Consider the following 23433-nt stretch of genomic DNA (forward strand, 5'->3'; position numbering starts at 1 on the left):
CATCAACTCTTACCTTTCAGTAATGGTGGGATTTTAAGCTGACTTTATGTAATAAGCCCTAGCCAAAGAGTTTTCTGGATTTGTTTTTATGTTTTGTTTTGTTCATTTGCCTTTTTGTTTGTTTTTGATTATATATTAGTTATAGTCATGCTCATTTTTTCCACTTCACCAGAAATCTTTGCATGCCCTTGTTCCTCTTTTTGTAACAGGTCAAGAAATCCCCCATGTTATGAATCTTTCATAGGTCCTGGGGATAATTAAATTGAAGTAGAAAACTATGTCAAACCTCTGATGTTAGCTTATTCTCATCAAGTGAATTATAATTAGATTATGCTATTTGATAACTTGAAATAGATCATGATGTTTTTGTTCCCTCATCTCAGCCATCTTCTTTTCTAGTGCTTAATTCAGTATTAAGACAGAGCTTCTCCACTAGCAAAGAAACCTTCATTTTATTTCATAATGCAACAGAAAGAAAATATGACTTCTGGATTGAAGGTCAGGTTTGATTCCCATGTCTTATTAAATTTATGAACAATCACACATCTTGCCAAGCTTCAGAAACATACATAACTGAACTACACTGAAGACTGGGAGATAGTAGTCCATGAAACTAGTTGCCAGACTGTGGTCAGTAGGCAAGCTAAGACTTGACCTGGATAACACTGGGGATACCAAGATCCCCAAAACAGGTGATCCTGAAAGTTACAGTCTAAAAAGAAAGCCAACTTTTGAGAATTAGTAGACATAGCCTACATGTTGGGAGGCATGCATATAGTAGAGTTTAGAGCAAAATGCAACTCCTTTTACCAAATGGCATCTTTGTTTGCCCAGGAACATTTCAAGTGTACCATCCACTCAAGTTGTAAAGTATTTTGCCTACGAGATTTTTATGACATCAAATGAAATGCTGGAAGTAGCCGAGTTGAGTTGGATTAGATTTTCTTTTATAGTTCTTCTCACTCAGGCATTCTGTGATATACAAATGATTTTTACTAAAAATCTATGAGCACCTGGATAAACACATTGCAAATCCTGATTACTTACATATATACTAAAAAAAAAATGAAACAAACAAACAAACAAAAAACCCTCTGGATGAGATTATGAAAGGAGAAATCAATTTTATTGGCAAAATTCAATCTTCCCTACTGAGCACTGAAAAATCTTGTTAGCAATGCCTTCAAAATTCCACTTTGACCAACATTCTGAAGATTTGAAGGCAGGAATATGATTTTTCTACCTCTTATAACCCTAAGATAATCTCTTTATTTCTTTTCTCTAAAGTTCAATTTGATTCTGTGTTGGTCAATCGCTACGTTGTGTCTGACTCTTCAAATCATGGACTACAGAACACCAGGCTTCCCTCATCCTTCACTGTCTCTCAGAGTTTGCTCAAACTCATGTCCATTGAGTTGATAATTCTGTGTAGAGAATGTCATTTCTCTTTCATAAGTGTTTTGCATAAATTAGTTATTAAATGTATAATGTCTATTGAAGTTCCTGGCAATTTGTAAATATTGTTTAAAGGGTATTTTATCACCATGATTATTATTATTCTCAGTTATACTCATTTCATAAACCTATCAATTAATTAGCAAACATGTATTGACATCTAAAAAGGTACTGTTCTAAATACTGGGGATGGCAGGAAAAATTTTGCCTGTGTTCTGTGCCTCAGTTAGCTTGTTATTTAACTGGAGTAACACATCACATACACATGTATAAGCTGAGCTGAAGGAAATAGGAAGCAGAATAATAGCACAGAGAGTTAAGTTCAATCTGTTTCAATCTTATCAGGCAACAAGCATGGAAAGGTCCCTAAAAGCTGGATCTCAGATGAGGCAGGTCCTGAGGTCTTGAGCTAACTGGTAGCTGAGGCTGTTTGTTAAGGGGCATTTGTGTAAGTGGGTGGAGAGAGTCAGGGGGGCACATATAATGCCACTTTCTGTGGTTTTCCATGCTCATTAACTTGGTAGACACCCTACTTTATAAGTTACATGATTTCCCAAGTGGAGAGGAAGTTTCATAGCAGTAGCTCCCAGATAAATGTGCATCTTGGTGCAATTTCAACCACAGTTGGAGAGACCCAACTGTGGAAGGTTGGATGAGAGGGTCCATGTGGCTAATAAAAAAAGGTGTTTGAAGAGATCTGTAGAAAGCTTTCCCAGAGCAGAACCCAAGCTGGAAATGAGAGAGAACCTGGAGGAGGCTTGAGTGCACAGTCACAAGAAATACCATAGCAGCAACGCAAATGACTTCCTCCTGTGGAATGGACCTAGCCTGCAAATTCAACTCTTTCTTTGGTGTGGGGTCATATTTCAGCTGTCAGAGGGCTTCAAACTATTATTAGTGGAAAAGCCTTTGAAGCCTACACCCCATTATCTGGTCAGCGACAAGCAAGTAACGTGAATCTGAAGAGGAGCATGGTTTCTGTCTTGACCAAATCTACCTCATGACCTGGAAAGCTAGAGGCTATATCCTGGTGTGTGTGTGTGTGTGTGTGTGCGCGCGCGCGCGCGTGCAGAGGGGAGGAGTTATATAAATACATATTTTTCCCAGAGCTTTGTCAGTACCAGAAAGAGGGGTGTTCCTGCTTGCAGGGATGGAAAGAGGTGGGTGAAGTGGGGAGGAGTCAGGGAACACAAAGGAAGAGGAAGAGAGCAGGGGGAGAGAACCATGTGTTTATTCCAAAAACAATTTACTCAGCCAGTCATTTTTGGTACTCTTGCTATTACTGAGGCAGAGAAGAAAATATGCTCAGAGAGTGTTCTTTTTATTTGTTTCCCTCAGCCAAACCTCCTGCTGACAGGCTCGACCCAGGAGCCATTTTTTTCCAGCAAGGGTCTGTGCGAGTTTTGGTGGATGAGCAAGGGCCTGAGTGCCTATGTAGTGAGATGGACAGAAGGTCCTCCACCTTGCAGAAGTCCCTATTCCCCTCTGCACCGGCTGAGGTTATCAGATAGCGAGGGTGGGGCACCCCACCCCTCCATCAGTCTGTGATGTGGTTTCCACGGGAGGCATTCTTGCCTCAGGGGGACTGGGGCTCCATAGCCACCATCTCACAGAAGTTTGTGGAGCATCATTACTATTTGTGTTTTCTCACAGGGGCCCTGCCCTTTGAGATTCCAAAGGCTGTAAAAACATATTTAAAATAAGCATTCTTCTATGGCTCATAAATTTAAGCCTGTGTTTTGTAGCATGTGGTAGGTGAATATTGGTGTGTTTATTGTTTGTTTTGTTTTACCTTTTATTTGTTTTAGAAAAACAGATGTGGAATCAGAATATTCCAATCAGAATAGGGTCTAATCTAAGGCACCAGGCCTTTGGATCAGCTTCTCTAGACCATCTGCCATTGACTGAGCCAGGATCTACTTTAATGACCAAACCTTCTATCCCTGGCTTGGGTAGTATCTTCTCAAAGACCCCACTCCCCAAGCTACAAAGAAATACCATGTCCTCCATTCTGCTTATCTCTTGGATTCTTAGGCAAAAGGTTGTCTCTCTCACTGGTTTTTGATGATCTAGAAACTAGTATCTTTATTGCATTTGCTTATGGATGGGATTTTTTATGTTTTTAAAAAAAGAGCTTGTATCTTATTTATCACTCATTCTGGAAGATAGAGTGAGAAATGGAGGAAGTGTGAATATCATGTGAGCAAAGGTAAAGGGTTTATGTGTGAAGTGTTTATTTGTTACGTCAATTTTGAAAGCCATTAGCAAATTGTGATTGACAATAAAATTTAAGAGTAATATTCTTGGACTACTGCAAAGCCTTTGACTGTGTGGATCACAACAAACTGTGGAAAATTCTTAAAGAGACAGGAGTACTAAACCACCTTACCTGCCTCCTGAAAATGTGTATGCAGGTCAAGAAGCAATAGTTAGAACCAGACATGAACAACAGACTGGTTCCAAATTGGGAAAGGAGTACATCAAGGCTGTATACTCTCACCATCCTTATTTAACTTATATGCAGAGTACATCATGCAAAATGCCAGGCTGATGAAGCACGTGCTGGAATCAAGATTGCCAGGACAAATATCAATAATCTCAGATACGCAGATGACACTACCCTTATGGCAGAAAGGAAAGAAGAATTAAAGAGCCTCTTGAAGAAACTGAAAGAGGAGAGTGAAAAAGTTGGCTTAAAACTCAGCATTCAGAAAACTAAGATCATGGCATTTGGTCCCATCACTTCATGGTAAAATCACTGCAGATGGTGAATGCAGCCATGAAATTAAAAGACACTTGCTCCTTGGAAGAAAAACTGTAACCAACCTAGACAGCATATTAAAAAGCAGAGACATTACTTTGCCAACAAAGGTCCATCTAGTCAAAGCTACAGTTTTCCCGTAGTCATGTATGGAGGTTAGAATTGGACCGTAAAGAAAGCTGAGCACCAAAGAATGATGGTTTTTAACTGTGGTGTTGGAGAAGACGCTTGAAAGTCCCTTGGACTGCAAGGAGGTCCAACCAGTCCATCTTAAAGGAAATCAGTCCTGAATATTCATTGGAAGGACTGATGCTGAAGCTCCAATACTTTGGCCACCTGATGGGAAGAACTGATTCACTGGAAAAGACGCTGATGCTGGGAAAGATTGAAGGCAGGAGGAGAAGCGGATGACAGAGGATAAGATGGTTGGATGGCATCACTGACTCGATGGACATGAGTTTGAGCAAGCTCTGGAAGTTAGTGATGGACAGGGAAGCCTGTCAACCCCTGTCCATGGGGTTGCAGTGTCCAACTCAGCTTCAAATCATGCTTCATAGAATTCCACAGGAAGTGGTGAGTGGAGGTTGTGACCCCATGGATTGTAGCCCTCCAGGCTCCTCCATTAATAGAATTTTTCAGGCAAGAATATTGGAGTGGGTTGACATTTCCTAGTCCAGGAGATCTTTCCAACCCAGGGATTAAAAATGCGATTCCTGAGTTGGCAGGCAGACTCGTTACCACCAAGCCACCTGGGAAACCCCTATATATGGCTTACATTTACTATTTTATAATAAGAAAAAGATCAAGAGGATAAAAAGATAAGTCATAGACAGGGAGAAAATGTTTGCAAAAGACAAATCTGATGTTCTGTGCTTAGTCACTCAGTCATGTCCAACTCTCTGTAACTCCATGGACTGTAGTCTGCCAGGCTTCTCTGTCCATGGGGATTCTTTAGGCAAGAATACCGGATTGGTTTGCCATGCCCTCCTCCAGTCACATCTGATAAAAGACTATTATTCAAAATATACAAAACTTAAAACTCAACACCTCAACTGTAAGAACGCAAATAACCCAATACGTAGACTAATGACCTTAGAAGACATTTCACCAAAGAAGTTAGACAGATGGCAAATAAGTCTATGAAAATGTGCCCCATATTATACGTCATTGCTGCTGCTGCTAAGTCGCTTCAGTCGTGTCCGACTCTGTGTGACCCCATAGACAGCAGCCCACCAGGCTCCCCCGTCCCCCTGGGATTCTCCAGGCAAGAACACTGGAGTGGGTTGCCATTTCCTAGGGAAGGACAAATTAAAAGGAAATACAATTACACACCTATTAGAATGACAAAATCCAAGGGGCTGACCAGGACATAGAGCAACAGGAATTCTCATTCATTACTGGTGAGACTACAAAAGGGTTCAGTAACTTTGGAAGACAGCTTGAGGGTTTCTTACAAGACTAAATATACTTTTACATAGGATCCAGAAATTTACTTTCCTGGTATTGACCAAAGAAGTTGAAAACTTATGTCCAGGCAGAGACCTGCACAGAGATGTTTATAGCAGGTTTATTCATAATTGTCAGAACTTGGAAGGAGCCAAGATGCTCTTAAGTAGGAGAATGGATAGTGAAACAATGGTGTATCAAGCCAATGGAATATTATTCAACACTAAAAGGAAATGATTAAGCCATAAAAAGATAGAGATGAAACTTAGTTCAGTTTAATCGCTCAGTCATGTCCGACTCTTTGCAACCCCATGGACTGCAGTACACCAGGCTTCCCTGTCCATCACTAACTCCCAGAGCTTGCTCAAACTTGTGTCCATCAAGTTGGTGATGCCATCCAACCACCTCATCCTCTGTCATCCCCTTTTCCTCTCGCCTTCAATCTTTCCCAGCATCAGGGTCTTTTCCAATGAGTCAGTTCTTCACATCAGGTGGCCAAAGGGTTGGAGCTTCTTACATACTACTAAATAAAAGAAGCCAATCAGAAAAGGCTACATACTGTGTAATTCCAGCTATAAGATGTTCTGGAAAAATCAAAACTATGGAGTCAACAGAAAAATCTGGGTGTGTTGGGGGCTGAATAGACAGAGTACAGAAGATTTTTACAACAGTGAAAATATTGTGTGTGATATTATAATGGTGGATGCATGTCATAGTATATTCCAAACCCATAGAATGTACAGCACCAAGATTAAAAAACCCTAATGCAAACTATAGACTCTGGGTGATAATGATGTCAATGTAGCTTTATCAGTTGTAACAAGTGTGCCACTTTGGTAGGGGAATGTTGATAATGGAGAGACTAAATGTGTGAGGATATGAGCTAAAAGGGCAATCTCTATACCTTGTTCTTAGTTGTGTTGAGAACTTAAAGCTGCTCTAAAACTAAGCTATTAAAAAAAGAATTTAGTTACTAAAAGCATATAATAACATTTAAATATTTAGAAATGACTCTTTTCTTTTTTATTGGAATATAATTGCTTTACAATGTTGTGTTAGTTTCTGCTGTAAAGTTAAATGAATCAGCTATATCTATACATGTATCCCCTCCCTCTTGGATCTTCCCCCATCCCCTCATCCCACCAGTCTAGGTCATCACAGAAGACCAAGATGAGTCACACACACTGAGGAAACCAGAATTGAAAGAGACATTTGGCAAAACTAATACAATTATGTAAAGTTTAAAAATTAAATAAAATTTTAAAAAAAAAGGTCAAATAATAACAAAGACATGAAGAAATCAGAAAAAAAATAGAGTCACATATGTAGTTATGACTGATTCTAATTGTACAACAAACCAACACAACATTGTAAATAAATATCCTCCAATTAAAATAAATTAATTAATTTAAAAAAATAAAGAATAAAATTAAAAAAAAAAAAAAAGAAAGAGACACGTGTACCCCAATGTTCATCGCAGCACTGTTTATAATAGCCAGGACATAGAAGCAACCTAGATGTCCATCAGCAGATGAATGGATAAGAAAGCTGTGGTACATACACACAATAGAGTATTATTCAGCCTTAGAAAGAATACATTTGAATCAGTTCTAATGAGGTGGATGAAACTGGAGCCGATTATACAGAGTGAAGTAAGCCAGAAAGAAAAACACCAATACAGTATACTAACGCATATATATGGAATTTAGAAAGATGGTAACGATAACCCTGTATGCGAGACAGCAAAGAGACACAGATGTATAGAACAGTCTTTTGGACTCTGTGGGAGAGGGAGGGTGGATGATTTGGGAGAATGGCATTGAAACATGTATAGTATCATATAAGAAACGAATCACCAGTCCAGGTTCGATACAGGATGCTTGGGGCTGGTGCACTGGGATGACCCAGAGGGATGGTATGGGGAGGGTGGAGGGAGGGGGGTTCAGGATGGGGAACACGTGCACACCCATGGCGGATTCATGTTGATATACAGCAAAACCAATACAATATTGTAAAGTAATTAGGCTCTAATTAAAATAAATAAATTTAAATTAAAAAAAAAGATGAGTCAAAAGTACATTTTTTTAAAACTTTGTTTTTTTAAATAAGTTTATTGATTCATTTTTGGCTGTGCTGGGGCTTCATTGCTGTACGGATGCTTTCTCTAGTGGCAGTGAGTGGGGCCTACTCTCTAGTTGCTGTGCACAGGCCTCTCATTGCAGGGGCTTCTCTTGTTGCAGAGCTTAGGCTCTAGGACACGTAGTGTCAGTAGCTGCAGATCCCAGGCTCTAGAGCACAGGCTCAATAGTTGTGGTGCAAGGGCTCAGTTGCTCCATGGCATGGGGAATCCTCCTGGACCAGGGATCAAACCCATGTCTCCTGCACTAGGGGGAGAATTCTTCACCATAGAACCACCAAGGAAGCCCTGAAAATACATGAAAAAAATAACTACTAATATTTTATAAAATAATAACAGTAGCTCTAAGAGGTTATTAGCACTGGCTGACACATAGTACATACTGAATAGACATGCATTGAATGAATGTGTGTGATTATGTATGAGTGTTTGCTCAATCCTGCATACACACCACTCAATAACTCAAAATGCTTTTAGTGTATAACCTGAGGAACACTCTAATTTAATCCAAGCTGGCCCTTTCTGACATAGTTCTGCTGTACTAGATGAAGCAATTTCACCGCAGGAGGCTTTCCTAGAAGTTTTGTTTTTTAATGATCATCTCTGTGTTTTGTTTTGTTTTTAAGCTGGCCGGTAGTTTTGTAATCAGACTTTGTTTTATAGATTTTGCTTTTAAAAATCCACTGAGTATTTCTTTATCCCTTGAAAACTGATGGCAGAACTGGCAAAATGTCAAGAATGATTCACAAAAATGCCAATACAGGATATTCTTCAACAGAAGGAATACGTCTTTGGAAGATTCTCTGTCTGGGTTAATTAGTGTTCTTTCCGAAACTCTCACAGAAATATCTTAGAACTGCTTTTATTAGTGGGTTTATCCATAGAAGAGAAGTCCTGACTGGACTGTTAGTCTGGCCTTAATACAGTGATATCTGTTCTGACAATCCCTGTCTTTCTGATTGGAGAAGGATTGCAAGAAGACTCATTATTAGCGATTGTTATGAGAAATTGGCTCCTCAGCATGGAGTTTAATCTTTGAAGTGATTTTTTTTTCCTAGTCCTAGAATACAGATGGCACTGAACGGAATGCCCTGTATTAGATAGATTCAGATGGAGCATCGGCCCAGAATTACACACTGTGGAAGTCCTGGTTATTGGTCTTTCCCTCTCTGCCCTGCTCCCCCAAAACCTCCCCATGTGAATGGATCCTTTTAATCAGGATAAGCTCTCTCCCCTGTCAAAACACATCAAGAGGCACACTGAAGGTTGAGTGAGGCTGACAGATACTGAAACTTCACTCCCAAATAAACGCCCTTTTACAGCTGCTGATCTCCTTTTCCCTTTGTCTGTTTCCATTTTGGATTTTTTTATCTGGGTGGTTGGTGAGATAGGATCAGGAGGATATCATCTCTTGAGAAGGTGTGCTTTCTCTGCAGCTGTATATTTTCTGTATGTTGTATGCATTTCATTGAGATGGAGCAGGCAAAAATAGCTCCTCCATATTTTTTCCTTCTGTTCTACTCTCATTGCCCTGAGAGGTACAACTCATACTTTCTAAACAATATTATTCAGACTTATTATATTTCTATTTTAATAATCACAGAGCATAATTGTGTAACACATTAAAAAGGCATATTCTCAATTCTCATTTGATGTAGCAGGGTAAGGTAGGAAGAGAAGGCAGCTTTAAAAAAAAATTGTTTACACTTTTTCTAGAATAACTGAGGGCTAGAGTGGTGAAGTGGCTTTCAAATCTCCAAGCAGAAAAGTCATAACCGTTGTCCTAACTTTAGACAGGACAAATCAGGAAGTTAAGCACTGACATTAACTTTCTCTGTGCACCACTTGTGATAGAAACTCACAGTTTCTTCCTTGATAATAGAGAATAGTTAATTTACACCTGGGTTATTAGGCTTAAATTTCACCCCATCTCCAGGGAAGCATCAGAGAACTGGAGAACTTAGAGGGAGAGCAAGGCAAGCTCAAGCTGCTGAGTCAGAGAATGGTTGGCGATAAGACATGAGGGACTCTGTACAGGATTAAGTTTTTATCATTATAAAATGTTTGGACAGTGAAGAACCAAATCATTAATGTGATTAATAACTTGAACATTTATTGAGGATGTATTACTATATTAATATTCCAGGAACAATATTATATGCTTAGGATACAAGAATGATACATAGTCTCTTTGGAAGAAACATAAACAAATATGGGAAAACCACATGTATGTTTTCCAGTTTAAGATGACAATTTGAGCCCTGTACATTTAATTCCCTTCTCTCCAAAATTCACATTTATAAGAATATATATGCATATATATAGATATGTCTATGCATATACACATTGGATAGATTTACAGCAGTATAGATAAAAAAAGAAATAGTATGTATAAAATACCATGTTGACAGTATCAGATTGAAGGCTGGATTGATAAACCCAAGATTCAATCATTGTGAAGCCATATTACAAAAGGTTATAACTAAGACAAAGGGAAATTTTTGGAACAATAAAAAATGTCTATCACACACAGTCAACTACATGTTATATAGAATCTTTTTTGTTCCTAAAATAGTTCATAAGTTCCACCTCAATCATTACCCGTCTCTTCCTGTCTCCATTATTCTTACTCTTTGAGGTCTTATCCACTTCAGCCTCGGTGGGCTTCACCACAGAGCTTGTGGCCAATGGAATGTATTCCATGGTGACAGTACACCGGTTTCAAGTTTGGGCCTGAGGAAGGATCTTCTGGTTCCCCTCACCATCTTATGGTCCTGTGATTCACCTTGGGAAGCACATACCTCAGGTATCTGCTATCCCAGAAGCAGAAGTCTAGAACAATCTGTGGGAAAAATTGAGAGAGTAGCATTGATATATATACTATGTGTAAAACAGATTACTAGTTGGAAGCTGCTGTATAACACAGCCCATCCTGACACTCTGTGATGACCTAGAGTGGTAAGGAGGGGAGGGAGGCTGAAGTGTGTATACACACATATACACATACACTTATACACACACACATATACACTTATGGCTGATTCACATTATTGTATGCCAGAAACCAATGCAACATTGTAAAGTAATTATCCTCCAGTGGGGTCGCAAAGAATCAGACATGACTGAGCACACACACACACTCATACACAAATTTAAAAAAAGAACAATCCGAAGCTGATTTGCAGCCAAGTCCATCCTATCCCCAAAAAACTATAGCTTACTCATAAAAGTGAGCAAAATAAGTGCTTGCCATTTTAGCCTACTAAGATTTTGAGGTTGAATGTCACACAATTATCGTGGCAATATTTACTGATATGACACGGGTTCTCCCCTACTATCCTTGTCATGGGACACACACGCCATTTAAAGCATGTGAGAAAAGAGAAACTGTTAATGAGCAAAGTCCTGTCTGTTAAGAGTTTTCCTTGGTGGCTCATACAGTAAAGAATCTGCCTCAATGTGGGATATCCAGGTTTGATCTCTGGGTCAGGAAGACTTCCTGGGGAAGGAAATGGAAACCCACTCCAGTGTTCTTGCCTGGGAAATCCCATGGACAGAGGAGCCTGGCAGGCTACAGTCCGTGGAGTCTCAAGAGTCAGACATGACTTAGCGACTAAACCACCACCACCACATGTCCATTAGGGAGGAGGAGCAGTAGTCCAGCTAACTTCATTGTGTCAAAACCAACTTGAGTGGGGAAAAATCCAGCTCTTTTGCTAGTAGCAGCAAGGTTTACTGTAGCCTGCGCTCTTGAATTGTTGAAATTCCAGGCAGAGACACCCATCAGGGCAGGTAGCAGAGACCAGAGGAGAAGGACTGGGGGCAAATTTTAATTTTTGGTAATGGAGTTGGTGTATACTGTGGACAGAGATACATAGAGCCTACTCTGGACATACACCTGGTTAGAAGGTGGCCTTAATACCATCTCACAACTTGGACATTTGCACCACCTACTAAATAAGGATTGGATCTCTACCAAGGCAGAGCTACTTCAACAAGCATATATGGCAACCAGATACAGGAAAACAAGCTTCTGTCAGAAAAGTAAAAGTTTCTTGCTGAACAAAATGCCTATGGTAATAACTCCCTTCCCACTTGTCATGTCTTGTGTCTTTCTCTGGCAAAATAAAACTGCAGAAAAGAGCGTAGGTCAGCCAGGTGATTGTCAGGGTGTTTCTGAGGAAATTTCCCTATTTCATTAGGTGTTTTTCGTGTGGTGGCCAAAGCACTCTGGAGTAGAAGTCCAAGCCTGGTGACCTCAGACTCAGTGCTTTCTATGATGTCCATCTTGAAGTCATTCACATAGTAAGATTCGGGCTCCCCGCTCTTTTCTTGGCTGGGCAGCATATGGGACCCTAGCAGGAATGAAACCTGTGCCCCTTGAATTGAAAAAGTGGAGTCTTAACCACTGGACCACCAGGGAATTCCCGTGATTTGGCCTCCCTTGATTACTGTTCAGGTCCTTCCCCATCCCTCCAGGTCCTACCCCTGTGTTTCAAAGGATTGGAGAGTTTGCCTTCCATGTATTGAATCTAAGCCTAGTATGTGATTTTTCTATCTAGCAATTTAAGCCTATATCATATCTTGGAAAAATGTTCTCAACAATATTGAGGATGTGAATGGCATCCTTCCCTGTTTGGTCACACTGATACAGTTTTCTAAAATACACACATTTTTATATAACATTGTAAATATAAATGAAAATTTAGCAATGATGTAGTCAAATATATGGGCTCTGTTTACCATCTTAAATGGAAACTTGGAAGCATTTCCAGAATCTAATGAACAGAATTGACAATGGATTATATATGGGACATATTTGGAGGTTTAGTTTTGTAGGGAAGCCTGAAAGATGGAATTGTATTAAGGAAGGCACATATAGGTAGAATTGAATCCTATTTTTTTTGACCCTAACGTTTGAGGACAAAACCATGAAAAAGACTACTTCAAAAAATTTAGAAGGAATTTTCAAGGAGATAGGAGAAATATCAAGATATTGCACAGCCCTAGAAACAGATAAAATAGATAGTTCTGAAAATCAGTAGACAACACAAAGTGATGCATGCCATTGGAAAATGAGTGGGATAAGGATTATACTGGCCATCAAATTGAAAGGTTGAGTAGTCCTGATGATCTTAGGGAGATTAGTATTAGGAAAGGGCGTGGGCCAGATTGCAGATGGTGAAGGCTGCAAAATTCAATTGCTCTTCCAGGAATTACCTGGCCACCTCTCTTTACTGCACTTTGATTATTAGTTTACTTTGTTGTCTTCCCCAAAGGGCAGTAGATCTTGAGGGCAGGCATTATGTCTTTAATTTTTGTGTCGCCAGCATCTTGCCCTGAGCCTGGCACATTGGAAGCATTCGATAACTGTTCCTAAATGAATGAACTCCAGCTTGAGTGGTTGGTAAGCACCATGTTGACAGGTGTTCATATCACCTTTAGCAAAGCAGCAAAGAAAGCATGATCCCCCTGGAGAGAGTTCTCTAAAAGCCTTAGCAAAGCTTTTCTGTGCAACCTGGAATAGATGCATTGCTGAAGCTATAGTCTGCAGAAACTGCAAGGGTAATTTTAGGTCATCACGATGTCATTTCCCTAAATGGAATAACTAGTCTCTTGCTGGTTGGAAATCAAGTGTATTTTTGTCAGAGAGCTTTTGGCGCAGATACTGGTGATGGCCTTGCTGGTTTGAATTGAAGCTTTTAGCCCTCATTCTATAAGCATTGGGTTTGGATCCACATTTAAAATGGAAAATGCTATTTAAAAATATCTGATAGCCCATTAAAGTTCATCGTTCTGTCATCTTACCATCTCCTCTCGAAAGCGAGTGCGGGGCTGCTCTCCTCTCAGCTGGAAGCAGCTTTTACACTGACACTGCACACAAAAGCTGATTGTCTCTTCTCGAAGGGGTAAGATCTTCCCATCTCTGAATAGGTCACTTTTTAGAAAGCATTGTTCCAATCCAGCTAAGTTCAGTTTGATCATTTTCTCCCGTTCAGTCTGCTAAAAACACATCCATTTTGCAACTTTAAATTCCATTCTGATTTTTTTCATACTTCATCTCTCATCAAGTTTTTTTTTTCTCTTCTCCTTTTCTAAAAATACTAGTGTAGTCAAATCTTCTTAGTGTGTGTGTGTATGTATATATTTTTACAAGCATTTTAATACATCTATATATTTTATCATTAAGGAAATTAAAACAAGTGGATGGATTCATTTCTCTGTAAATAGTGGGAATTCTGGCCAACTGTCCATGGCACCCTAAAGATAAATAGATCAGTCTTCACATCCTCATCTTTTTTTTTTTTTTGGAATGAACAGAACAGATGATAATATATGTAACTAAGGCTTCTCCTAAGTCTAGCTGATTTGCTAAAATCCTTTTTGTTTCAGTCTGACATGAGGGTCCAGACTGATACTGTACAGGTAATAACCTCAGTGACAGAAGAATACTTAAAGTGGAAAAGCCCTGGATCAAAACAAAAGTTTCTTCTCCTTCCTCACTCTCAAACCTTACAACTTCCACTCCATCTGAGATGTTTTAGGGTCTGTTCCATCACATAGACTCAGAATTACCACTGAGAAATCTCTTCACCTCTTCCTCCATAATGTTTCCCTGACCTTTGTATCCATAGGGATCTCTCCTTACAATGAAGTCACTCAGCCATTATTTAGCCATGCCTCTGCATTCTTCCTGCACTACTTTGATATTGTATGTATTTGTTTTTAATAGTGTGTGGCTGTGTTCTCATCTTTTTAGGTTTTGTGGTACTAATTTTTTAAGGTCTGTTTCTCCTTCAGTCTTAGAGAACATCTCCACATAGTAGGTGTCCCAGCAGCATGTCTGTTGGTTTTCTGACTACATCACCTTGTAAGACTCTAATTTTATATTTCAGATCGCAGTTTTCAATTTTGCACAACCTTTAATCAAATGTCTCTTCTCCTAGGCAACTAGTTTGGGCTGATCCCTTAGGACCTTACTTAAGAATAAATTTGTTTTATTTCAAGATGGCAGATGATATTTGGTTGTAACTTTGATCCTGATTAAGATAACATGTAACTGTTTATCTGAGGGTTTCAAAATCGTCATGAATATTTCTGGAGTGAATAATGACGTCACAAAATATTTCATGCACAAGATTTCATTTTGTTTTGCAAAATAATCATTTATAGTAAGCATGCCAAGTATTATCCCATATTAGAGAAAGGTGTCAAGTCTAAACTTGCTGAATTGTCACAAACACAGCAACTAGCAACCTAGAACTGGAAGCACATTTTTCTGATTCAAGACTAGTGGGGTTTTGTTTGTTTAGTTTTTGTTTACTTCCCTTCTACCAGAGTGTTCTCCTGGATATTTAAAGTTTGGTGTGTTCCTTTACTTGTTTCGCTAGAATTCAGGAAATTTATATTGTTTTAATTTAGTTTTGAACTCTAATGTGGTAACACTGTCTTCTGCAGCTGTAGGAAAGGTTTTCCCAGAGTGTATGGTTCTTTAGCAAATTTGTAGCATGATATTTTAAACAGAGTCCTTCAAATGAAATTCAAAAAGGTTGGCGTGTTAGCGCTGACCTTTACACAGAGTGAATCCAGCGTGGCATTTCCATGCTTTATGATGAGGCTTCTCCATGATTGCTTCCTCTCCCCACCCTCTTTGCCTTAATTATTCCTGATCTCTTATACTAAAGCTTTGCTTAAGTGAACTCCATTGTATCTATCAGCGGCCTCCCAGAAGAACAGGTCAAAAGCAATTACCATTACAAAGTGATTGGCTTTTTCTTAGTAGAACCAAGACTTACGGGAAGAGCACTTTTACTGCCTTTCTCTGAGTCAGTGCAGAAAGGGTCCCCTGCAGAGATCAGCATATCATCTCAAACAAAGCAATCCCCATAAGAATAATGTCGTTATTATCAGCTGAGCTCTGTAGTTCTCCTGGTGAAAGGAAGATACCAAGCATCACAAACAGGGTGTTTTTATCTCTGGCCTGGGTTGAATTGTGTTCCCCCAAATTTATATCTAACCAGAATCTCAGAATGCGGCCTGATTTGGACATAGGGTCTTTGTGGATGCAAATGATTAATATGGGATCATATGGTACTAGGGCTATGCTGAGTTGCTCAGTCATGTCCGACTCTTTGCAACCCCATGGGCTGTAACCTGCCAGGCTCCTCTGTCCATGGGGATTCTCCAGGCAAGTATACTGGAATGGGTTGCCATGCTTCCTCCAGGGGATCTTCACAACCCATGGACTGAACCCAGGTTTCCCGCATTTCAAGTGGATTTTTTACTGTCTGAGCCACCAGATACTAGGGTGGACCCTAGCTCCAATATGGCTGGTGTCCTTATAAGAAAAAGAGAAGACACACTGGGATATTAACATAGAAGGAAAATGGCCATACAAGGATGGAGGCAGACATTAGAGTAATACAGCTACAAGATAAGGAATGCCAAAGACTGCAGGCAGTAGCTGAGGCTAAGAGACAGGCATGGAGAAGATCATCCATTTGAGCCTTTAAAGAGAGTGTGATTCTCCTGACACCTTAGTCTTGGACTTCTAGTCTCCAGAGCTGTGAGAGAATATAACTCTGTTATTTTAAACTACCTAATTTGTGATCATTTGTTATAGTACTCCCAGGAAACTAATGTAATTTTTCACCCTTGAAAGACTTGTGCTTTCCTTGAGGAGGGAGCATATGTACAAAAGTGTGAGGCAAAGGCTGCTTTGGTAATTTAGGCATGGCTCTGCCATTTTTGGGAAGGGAGTCCAGTGAATTGTGTGGTCAGTGTAGCGACCAGGAGAAGGTATGACTTGAGATGGACTTTGAAAGCTAAATGGAAGTTAGAAATATATAAAGAATGGAGGGGAGACATATTCTAGGGAGATGACTCATGTGCTTCATACTGAACTGGGGGGAGTAGGTGGAGACTGTGGAGAGTCCTAGACTAAGAATAGCTGCAGGCATTTGGATTGTTCCATTTCCATGGCAAGGGGGCATTGAAGGTTTCTGAACCCTGAGGGAAAGCATTCATCATCCTTTCACTGATTATTGATAAGGTCAATTTTCCTTCCCTTTCTAATATATTACAGACTGTGGGGAAGTCTATATTGCTTAGAAGAAAGAAAAAGAAGCTCTGACTTTGATTTTTCCCAACACCTTGTTTTGAATGAATCACTGTCAGTTCATGTTAGCTTGCTTTAATTTGACATGGTCAATGAGAGGCTAGTGTCCTGTGAAACTGTTTCTCTGAGCCTGGCATGCCATGAGATGGCCATTGAAAGACTGATTATTTTGGCTTTTTTTACTGGAATGACTGAGTTGTGCTGTACCCTATCTTGGTTCAGAATCAGGACGTATCCTGTGCACTTGAACTCTGTGTAGGCATATATCCCTTCTTCCAGAAAGGGAGCCAACATAGACAAGCCTTTCTCTTATACTTAAGGATACTACGGCAAGTGTTTTTCTCCAACCCTAATATAATAGTATCTCCTTGGGAAATAATAGAGCAAATTCCAATTCCAGTGAAATCTGAATAAGAAAATATTTACTCATCAACTGTGACCACTCTGACAGCACTCACTTCAGGAGTACCTGTTCAGTTCAGTTTAGTCACTCAGTCGTGTCCAACTCTTCATGACCCCATGGATTGCAGCACGCTAGGCCTCCCTGTCCATCACCAACTTCAGGAGTTCACTCAGACTCACGTCCATCAAGTCAGTGATGCCATCCAGCCATCTCATCCTCTGTTGTTCCCTTTTCCTCCTGCCCCCAATCCCTCCCAGCATCAGAGTCTTTTCCAGCTCTTCACATGAGGCGGCCAAAGTATTGGAGTTTCAGCTTTAGCATCATTCTTTCCAAAGAACACCCAGGACTGATCTTCAGAATGGACTGGTTGGATCTCTTTGCAGTCCAAGGGACTCTCAAGGGTCTTCTCCAACACCACAGTTCAAAAGCATCAATTCTTCAGCACTCAGCTTTCTTCACAGTCCAACCCTCACATCCATACATGACTACTGGAAAAACCATAGCCTATAGATTTGGTTTGAAAAAGAAATGAGATTTCATGATAGTATTTGTTTTCAAACTTTGATTTTGATCAAAGTGAATTAATGTATTTCCCATTGATAATGCAATATTTTAAAAGTTCAGGAGCTTCTTTCTCTTTCAAAAATGTCTTTTATATCCAGTAACTACATCATAGTATTGAAATGTGCAGAAATGAGTAGATAATAATATTCACAATATCTACCATGTAGTGGAGATTAAAAAACTATATAGAGAATGAATGAATCAGTAGTAAAGTAACACAGATCTAATATTCACACATATTTCTGGTCAAAAATATTTTATAAATGCATTTTAAAGTATGTATTTTCATAAGATAACAGTATATTCAAAATAAGAATAAGATAGGAGTTTTACTAAATAAGATAGTATATTCAATTTTCATGTGAGCTTAAATTCAAATTCAATGAAAATGAATAAGACCTAACTCCTTCTCTTAATTAGTTCAAAATCTGGTGGGTAGACCAGGTCAAATTAACTAAAAGTTTGAGAGAAAGCAATGGCACCCCACTCCAGTACCCTTGCCTGGAAAATCCCATGGATGGAGGAGCCTGGTAGGCTGCAGTCCATGGGGTCGTGAAGAGTCAGACATGACTGAGTGACTTCACTTTCTTTTTTCACTTTCATCCATTGGAGAAGGAAATGGCAATCCACTCCAGTGTTCTTGACTGGAGAATCCCAGGGATCGAGGAGCCTGGTGGGCTGCCATCTATGGGGTCACACAGAGTTGGACACAACTGAAGCGACTTAGCAGCTTAGTATGTAAAGTGACTTGCAGTATACTATCCTATCTGAGAAACAGTCTGGAGCCAAGGATAGAGACAAACAAATGCCATTTCTTCACACAGAGCATTTACTACAGAAGAATAAATAGAAGATCAATGACAATTAGCTGAATTATACTCCATCATAGGAGGAGAATAGAAGGGCAAGTGGACTCAGAGAGAGGAGTCCCTGACTCTGGATCACACTCAAAGCCTCTGGTGAAAGTTGCTGGACAAGGATCCAGTTGTCCAACTAGTGTTCAACATGGAACAAAGCCCTAACTCAGTCACTACCCTAGGGTCCCTAAATCAACACTGTAATGATGCTGAGTTCTGGAGTATTGGTCTAGGGATCATTATTTGCTGACAGAAGTGAAATTAATGCCATGTGGCTTCTGTGATAACAGGTATGTGAAGAGAAGACCAACTGAGGCTCAGATACTCATGATCCTTGGATACATTTAAGACCTTGGGATACTCTTGAATCTGCCTCCAACACCAGTTGTACTTTGCACACCTTTTACTGCTTCCAGATTCCACCTGTTACCACCCCCGGTGTAAGTTTCCAGAAAGAGCCTGACATCCTCTTTGCTGGTGAAAGTTAATAAACAAGATGGCAGTGCTGCCATTTTGATATGGAGGAGAAATATGAATTGATTCTCTGGAAAAGAGAAACTCAATAGAGGAGAGGCCTAAGAAAAGGGGTGGTTTTGACTTAACATCTCACACAGACAGTTGTTGCTGTGTAATCGCTTAGGTGGTGCAATCCTAAGGACAGAAAGACAGTGGTCAGTTGGCTGTAAGCTCACTGTGCTGGAAAAGCATCTTAGCTTGGCAAACCCTCAAGGGCTTCTGGGGTTGTCACTCTGATTTTCACTGCCTAATTTAGATTTTTTTTTTTCATTCTTGGAAAAAGATGTTTCTGGATCATTTCACCCTAATTGATCTACTCTGGACCCCCTGCTCCCATATTTTAAATGTGATGTTAGTTCCCCTTATAGTCGATATGCTGTGCACTTCATTGTGGAACCAGAAGAAGGGACCATAAGTCTTCACTGAGAGGCATGATGTTTGCTTAAAAAATAAAAACCATTGTTAGATCCCGTTAAATTATTGATAAGTATGTGACAAGGAGGTAAGTTACAGTGACTTGTTCACCACATGATTTAGGAAAAGACAAAGTTGAGAGCTTTATAATGTGACCCTTTTGTCTGGAGTGGACAATTGTGCTCTGTGTCCGCGCACATAAAGGGGGTGCAGTTGTGAATGTGTATGGGCCCCCCTAGGGATTTGGGAATGAGAGCACTGTGCTTTGAAAACAGCACAAAGCAAATAGATGAGCAATACCTCAGCAATGCTGTGCTTCGGTCCCCTAGATTTCCACTTGAGCCCTTTCCATTTATCACTGAGACGTTTCCAAGGTAACTTCAATCTCAACCCCACAGGCCTTTGAAAATGTAGAGTCAGCTTCTGGAATTTCTTGGGAGAGCTGAATGGAGCCAACATTCTACTCTGGTGCTGTCTGCATGGAAGGTGGTCAGAAGCCAGGACTGTACTGAGAAAGAACACTTCAGGTTGTCCTCTGTGGGCTGCGGCTACAGGAGACCAACAAGAGCCTTGTAGGGAGGACATAGCCTCCCTCAGGCTTCACTCTGGGCAGTACACCTTCATCATTTGTCTTTGGGACCCATATAGAAATGAATTACTTCTAGACTAGACTCCCACACAAAGCATCTCCCAAGACATAAAACAGAACACAACTCCTCAGATGACCCTGTCTGGCTTTTTTTCCAGACTAAATCATTGAGCTTTAGGCCTCTAATCACAGCTTTACGTCAGTGTTTGGGATCAGTGTGTCTTGTGGTTGTTGTTGGGTTGCCCAGTCATGTCTGACTCTTTGTGACCCCATAGACTGTAGCACGCCAGCCCTCTTTGTCCTTTGCCATCTCTCAAAGTTTGCCCAAGTTCATGTCCATTGCATTGGTGATGCCATCCAGCCATCTCATCCTCTGACGCCTCCTTCTTCTTCTGCCCTCTATCTTTCCCAGCATCAGGGACTTTTCCAATGAGTCAGCTGTTTGCATCAGATGATCAGAATACTGGAGTTTCAGCTTCAGCATCAGTCCTTCCAATGAGTACTCAGGGTTGATTTCCCTTGTTTGACTGGTTTGATCTCCTTACTGTCCAAGGGACTCTTAGGAGTCTTCTCTAGCACCACAATTCAAAGGCATCAATTCTTCAGCACTCCACCTTCTTTACGGTCCAATTCTCACAACTATACGTGACCCCTGGGAAGATCCTAGCTTTTACTGTACAGACCAGTGTCAGTAGAGTAATGTTTCTGCTTTTCAACACACTGCTTTTCATTGTGCCTGGTACTCATCTATTAGTGCTTCTAGAACAAAATATCACAGACTAGATGTCTTATAAACAAAATAAATGTATTTCTCATAGTGAAGACTGGTTGGTCAAAGATCAAGGTTCTGGCAACTTGATCAAGTGTAAAATCATGTCTGACGAGGGCTTTCTTTCTGGTTCATGGATATGACTTCTCACTGTGCCCCCACATGGTAGAAAGGACAAGGGAGCTCTCTGACCTCTTTTATAAGGGAACTGATGACCTAATCACCTCCCAAGATGCCATGTCTTAATATCATCACCTTGATGTTTAGGATTTCAACACATGAATTTGGGGCCGGGTTGGGGGTGGGGGGAGCACAGACATTCAAGGCTGTAGCAGAACTATTTGAAGTTATTAATACATTTTGTGCCTGCTCACTGACTCAATGGACATGTGTTTGAGCAAGCTTCAGGAGTTGGTGTTGGACAGGGAAGTGTGGCGTGCTGCAGTTCATGGGGTTGCAAAGAGTTGGACATGACTGAGCAACTGAACTGAATGTGACTGCTCAGTCACTCAGTCGTATCCAACTCTTTGCAGCACCATGGGGTGTAGCCCACTAGGCTCCTCCATCCATGGAATTTTCCAGGTAAGAATACTGAAGTGGGTTGCCATCCTACTAAAGGGATTTTCCCGACCCAGGGATCCAGTCTGAATCTCTTGTGTCTTCTGCGTTGACAGGTAAATTACCACTGTGCCACCTGGGCTTCTCGGAATTACTTTATCTTTCTCCAAATATATCTCATATACACAGGGAACAGCTTTTCCTTTCTCATCTCAAAAACTCCTCTGCTTCAGAGTTATATCTATTATGAAGTGCTGAAAGTTTCCTAATACCCTTGTATATATGATATTAGGATATGTGTATGTATGTGTGTGTGTGTATCACATATACATTGTAGTTTTATATTGTAGTTATTGTAGTATCGTAACAGACTATCCTCAAATTGCTTCCAGTTTTTTAGGCTTTCCCTTGGCATATTAAGGAGATATTATTTAAAAAAAAAAAAAGAAAAAGAAACCCTTCTTTTAATCATCTGAGAATGCAACCAGCAGAGAAAGAGGAGAAGATTATGAAAGCATCATAAAAAAAGTCAATGCAGAGAAATTTCTCTGTTGTTCTGTGCTTCAGAATAACCTGACATTACCTTACCCTGAGCATGGAAGAGAGTAATCTCTGGGAACTTTTATTGCTCCAGGCTCTAGGACCATGTCTTTAATGTTTATAGAAGTCTTGATGTGATTTCTGAGGCTTCTGAGATAACTTTCAAAAACACTTCATGCCCCTCATCACTTGTACAGCTGCAAAATATCAACAGGACTTTGCCTTGTCTTTGAGTATGTTTTTCTATCTGTTTATCACTGAAAACAATGGCTATTTAACCTAGGCTCTGAGCTCTATTAAAGAGACTGACCATGTTTTCCTATCCCACACCCTTCTTTATATTTCCAGTTTCAACAGTGTCTAGGATTATTTTTAAACAAGTGTGTTTTGTGTGATTGAATGAATAATACAATTCTGGAGATAAATGGTAACTGCAGAAAAGAACAGGATAGTAAAACCATATAGGGTTAGAGGAGATGTCAATCTTAGAATAATGGATATTGTGTTCAAGAATAGAGAATTCAATACGTTTTCTTCCTAGGCAAGTCTCTTAGATTTTAGAATTATTTTAAATACCTGTAATAGAAGACATTTCTCTACACTAATATGTATTTTATCTGTGTGTGTGTGTGTGCACTCATGCATGCACATGTGCAAAATTTTGCTGAGTTAGAACTACCTACAAAGAGCCTAATTTAAAAAATTGCTACACTTTGGTCCTTTTTTTATCTATTTTTGCTGTGGGGTATTGTTGTTTACACGTGATGATTATATCTCCATATTTGTCATCAAGCAAAGTAATTCTCTTTCTGTTTAACATGTGATCTCATCACTAATAAGAGTGTTAATGAAAACTCAGCAGTCTATGGAGCTCCAGTGCGCAATCTGAAATTGTTCATCCTTGAAGCTCAGCATGATGGAGAGTGCAGATACCTCTAGGTGTAGTCAGTTCACATCTACAGTGAATCATCAAGTCAATTTTTCTTAATGGCAATGCTAAGAATTTTATTTGGTTGACAGTGAGTATACATGTACTGCGCATCATCACTGTCAGGATTTCGTCATACGTGGAGTCTTTTTAAATGTTTGACTATTTTTTTTTTTAATTTTAGCCTTCATAGAGGAAGGGGGGTTAAGTAAATAAGTTTGTCTGACTTATTTTATTCCAATAGCAGCCACGTGAGATAGAGATTATTATCTCAATTTTTAAAATTAATTTTTTTTGCAGTATAGTTGTTTCACAATGTTGTCTTTCTGCTATGCAGCAAAATGAGTCAGCTTTACATATACATGTATTCCCTCCCTT

The sequence above is a fragment of the Bos taurus genome, chromosome 11 (genome assembly GCF_002263795.3).
Source record: "Bos taurus isolate L1 Dominette 01449 registration number 42190680 breed Hereford chromosome 11, ARS-UCD2.0, whole genome shotgun sequence".
Lineage (NCBI taxonomy): Eukaryota > Metazoa > Chordata > Mammalia > Artiodactyla > Bovidae > Bos > Bos taurus.